The sequence below is a fragment of the Gadus morhua genome, chromosome 1, assembly GCF_902167405.1.
Source record: "Gadus morhua chromosome 1, gadMor3.0, whole genome shotgun sequence".
NCBI classification, from domain to species: Eukaryota; Metazoa; Chordata; class Actinopteri; order Gadiformes; family Gadidae; genus Gadus; species Gadus morhua.
In genome coordinates this window covers 23,358,014-23,363,013 of record NC_044048.1, presented here as the reverse complement: position 1 = coordinate 23,363,013, position 5,000 = coordinate 23,358,014, and the positions used below count along the sequence as shown (strand labels likewise).

Genomic DNA, 5,000 nt, shown 5'->3' with positions numbered 1-5,000 from the left:
GACAGTTTACCGCAGCTAGTTTAAAAACATGAAGTGAATGTTATCCGATTGTAGGGAATCTATTGGTTCAAGTAAAAGTCCAATGAGAAGATCTGATCTGACGTGAAAACATGTTTGGGCGCTTAGAATACAAAAACAAAACCAGAGATGAACACCCACAAACACACACACACACACACACACACACACACACACACACACACACACACACACACACACACACACACACACACACACACACACACACACACACACACACACACACACCACAACTGCACACCCACACAACTGCAACTCACACCAACACATTCTCATCCATCCTGTGTTAATCTCTCAGCATGAACTTCTGTCCTCCATGCTGACACTTTCTTAGTCAGTTAAACCAGAAGACCCAGCCTCAGGTGATCAATGATTAAAACGGATGGTGCCTTTACCGTAGCCGAGCAACGCCTAGCATTTCATGGCATAGCGTACCATAGAATGGGCTATCCTCACATATGCTAGAATATCCTGAAATAGTTAAGTGTAGCCTTTTACAGCCTAACATCGCCTAATATGTACTAGCGTAGCCTAGCATAGCCTGCCACAGCCTAGCATAGCATTCAGTAGCCTAGCGTAGCTCTGTTTAACCCAGTGAAGCCCAACTCTCTGCACTGTGGGAAAACTACATCTCTTAACATAACATAAGAATGTTTTTAACATGTCCATGGCTCCACTCATTGTACACCATATTCACCCTATTTATTATAATTATAATTCATTTAAAGGATTTTACACAGCAAAGAGGAGCAGAAGATCTCTGCAATTCAAGGCGCTGAAAAGATCTTGGCCCAGGGCGAGCGACCTTAATCTGCACTGCAGCGCAGAACGGGAGATCAGAGCAAGAGAGCGAGAGAGGGAAGGGGAGAGAGAGATACGCCAGTGATGGAGAGAGAGAGAGAGAGAGAGAGAGAGAGAGAGAGAGAGAGAGAGAGAGAGAGAGAGAGAGAGAGAGAGAGAGAGAGGGAAGGGGAGAGAGAGATACGCCAGTGATGGAGAGAGAGAGAGAGAGAGAGAGAGAGAGAGAGAGAGAGGGAAGGGGAGAGAGAGATACATCAGTGATGGAGAGCGAGAGGGAGCATTATTCAGAGAGGGAGTGATTAAGAGATAATTTACAGGAGAGTAAGTAACTATGGCACGAGAGAGTGAGAGAGAGAGAGAGAGAGAGAGAGAGAGAGAGAGAGAGAGAGAGAGAGAGAGAGAGAGAGAGAGAGAGAGAGAGAGAGAGAGAGAGAGAGAGAGCAAAGAGAGAGAGAGGGAGAGATAGAGAGAGAGAGAGAGAGAGAGAGAGAGAGAGAGAGAGAGAGAGAGAGAGAGAGAGAGAGAGGGGGAGAGAGGGAGTGAAGGTGAGAGGGAGAGAGGAGAGAGAGAGGAAGAGAGAAAGAGGGAAATAAGGAGGGAGAGATAGAGATAGAGAGAGCAAGAGAGAGAGAGAGAGAGAGAGAGAGAGAGAGAGAGAGAGAGAGAGAGAGAGAGAGAGAGAGAGAGAGAGAGAGAGAGAGAGAGAGAGAGAGAGAGAGAGAGAGAGAGAGAGAGAGAGAGAGAGAGAGATACGATGCAATCAAGAATGATAGAGAGACATAGATGGATAGAAGAAAGCACAGAAAATAAAACAAATAGAAAAGTGGGGTTTGGGGGTGGGTTGGGGCGTCAAGGTCATTAAGGGAGAGGGCAGTCTTTGTAGTGCACGTGAGGCAGTGCACGTGAGGCAGTGCACGTGAGGCAGTGCACATGGCGTCTACGAGCCAGCAGGCCAAGGCCTCGCTCAAAGCGCATAAATGGTGTTTTCCCTTTTTTCCAGCAGCGCTAATGAAATCAAATGAGGCCGACGCAGCAGAACTAACCGCCGACGCCATGTCCCATTAGCTCGGGCTTCCCCCTCGCGCCTGATTGGCCGAGGACAGCGGGGCCGATCTCGATTGGCCTGTTTAAAATGTGCTTCTTGCAAGGGGGGGGGGGGGGGTTCAGAGATTTTTTATCTCAAACTTGTCTCTCTCCGTTCTTCCTTCCTGCCTCCTGCGCTCCCATTGGACGACGGTGGGCAGGCGGCGTGCGACAGCTGCGGCCTGTCCCGTGAGCCCGGAATGCGCGCCGATCCCCGGGAACCGTCTCACCGGCACTAACGCCGTGACACACACCGCGCTACACGCAGCGCGGCACACACACACACACACACACACACGCCGCTCCCGGGGGAAGGCGGTGGGAGCTGGCCGGTTTGACCTCCCTGATGCATGGTGTGTCTGTGTGATGTGTGTGTTGGGGGGGGTTCAGGAATAACACTTTCATAATGTGGTAAGGATTTGTGCATGAATCTCCCCCCTCGGTATCACTCTCTCTGTATACCTCCCCCCTCTTTCTCTCTCACACCATATATCTCTCTATCTTCCAGTCTCTCTCTCGCTCCCTCAAACTATGTCTCTCTCTCTCCCCCTCCGTATCTCTCCCTATGTACACCTCCCCTCCCCCTGTCTTTCTCTTTCTCTCACACACACGCACACCATAGCTCTTTTTCTATCTCCCTCTCAGTATCTCTCGATATACCTTCCCTACTCTGGTTCTCTCTCTCTCTCTCTCTCTCTCTCTCTCTCTCTCTCTCTCTCTCTCTCTCTCTCTCTCTCTCTCTCTCTCTCTCTCTCTCTCTCTCTCTCTCTCTCTCTCTCTCTCTCTCTCTCTCTCTCTCTCTCTCTCTTTACTGTGATCATGTCTATTGGAGGTGTGGATGTGATTTCCAGATGTTTCTGAGGTCATGATGATATGACATGTTGGATTGTGGTTTGCCAACCCTGTTGTGCATGGAAACATGTAGCCTACACACACACACACACACACACACACACACACACACACACACACACACACACACACACACACACACACACACACACACACACACACACACACACACACACACGAGCATCACAAACACGCATACACCAACACACACATACACACACACACTCAAGCGTCAAAAACACGGATGCGCACGCACGCACACATACACAACTTTTTGCCCAGACAGAGTACAGACATTATACCCTCTTGAAAATTATAGTTCAACGACTAACCTGTGCAAGAAGTGCAAACTTCTTAGTATTTAAGACACGCAGCAAATAAGGAATGATTGTCGAGAGACTTTAACCAACTTAAGCCAAACCCAACAGGAAGGAATTCAGAAAATGTCTGACCCGGCATATAGATGTAAATTAGAGCAGTGTTTTCAGTTTTGTGTAGACGTTCTGTTGGGCGGCGTGTGGACTAGTTAGATGGCGGGGAGGAAATGAGAGAAAAAAAGCGAACAAGAAACCTTGATGTGAAAACAGGTCTGACAGTTGAGCTCTGTGTGGTGAGAGAGAGAGAGAGAGAGAGAGAGAGAGAGAGAGAGAGAGAGAGAGAGAGAGAGAGAGAGAGAGAGAGAGAGAGAGAGAGAGCGAGAGAGAGAGAGAGAGAGAGAGAGAGAGAGAGAGAGAGAGATTCTGTGGGCCGGCCATGTGACCCTCCCCGGGCTCTGCTACAGCCCTACCTGTCCCGACTGTTTTTATTCGATGAGTCGACATGAACGGCATCGCACAAGTGGCTACAGTCTGCCATATGTCTGGCATCCATCGCCTGTTTACACCTCTTCCTTTCACAGCTCTGAATTCGATTTGAATACCACGATTGTATTTCCGTTTTGCTGCCAGATGGTTAAAAACAGTGTCATAAGTTTAACATTCAGGAGTATTTTCATTCACGCACTGACTTCCCGTTCGTTTAGGGCTTTCTCCTAAATCAACGGGAGTGGATTCCGAGGATTCCTTTGCATTATGCATTCAAATCAAGATCAACAAGCAGCCTGTTTGTTTAGCTCTGCATCTTTGGAGGGAATAACCTGAATACGCCCGCTGATTAAAGCAGGTATTTCCTCACAGTGGAACAAGCCGCTGGATGAGGAGATCAGACGAGGATCTTCAGAGGAGATGTTTTTCCGAGCAGGGATCCACTCGCGGCGTCACCGGCTTGACAGTTTGGAGCCTCGTACAAGCGCGCCCCGAGACAGAGCAACGTGTTAATCCCAGTGGGGCGCCGCAGCTTTGATATGCGTGTACGTATTTGCACTGTAGAGTGGAGCACTTGAGCGCTCCCCTGAGAGGACTTTTAGGGGAACGTTTCTTAGAACAAAGACGACTGCGTTCCCCCACAGGTCCCAGCGCCTCTGGACTCACTGCCGGCACAAGCGGTTGGTTTTTAAAGAGGGAAAAAATACGCCAAGGCTTTGGGAGAAGCCTAAATGTTTCAATCGTTCCCTTTGGCTCTGTGTGCAATGAGTCGGCCTGTCTGGTCTGCGTCTGCGCCCCTCAAAACAAAGAACGCAACCGAGTGGCAGGAAGTCTGCACCTGCCTCTCTTCCTGTCGATAAAGACATTATGTTTTTTTTTTTGGTTTTGCGCCTGGGAGATGAATCGCAGTCTGGTGTACTCTTTAACGACAGCCTGAGATAGTCATCAACCGAAACACCAATATCCTGCGCGCGTCAGACGAGAAATCTGTGATCCGAGATCGCTGTGGGATAGAAACCGTGATCTGGTCAAACCATTACTTCCCCCCTTCGAGGATCGTCTTCACAGCCCCCGAAGAACACAGCGTAACACCCGCCGCAGTTCGTGCAGACAGAGGGGTGGCCACTAACAGCCTGTCACGTATTAAACTGTTGTTGCTTTATGGGAGGATTCCGCTTCGAAAAACCCATCGAGTCGACCGCCAATGGCGATTTGAGGGTCCGCCATAAAAACGATATTGCAATGCATCAGACAAATCGTGCAACGCGTCTTTGCGTCCGTACGTGGCCCGTCCGCTAATAAAACCGTTAACAAGCCAACAAATCTGGACCCCCATCGTAGAACGGTGTCCGAGAGAGAGGGGGGGGGGGGGATCTGATGTTCGGGGTGAGGACCCTCCCGTGGCTGTGCATCTTTTAAAAA

General features: G+C 49.5%; 1 protein-coding gene across 1 annotated transcript in view; it reads right to left on the bottom strand.

Moving 5' to 3' along the window:
• arhgap4b (Rho GTPase activating protein 4b) overlaps positions 1-5,000 on the bottom strand; it is a 29,631-nt gene that overhangs the window by 23,642 nt on the left and 989 nt on the right. The gene's annotated exons all lie outside the window — the stretch shown is intronic.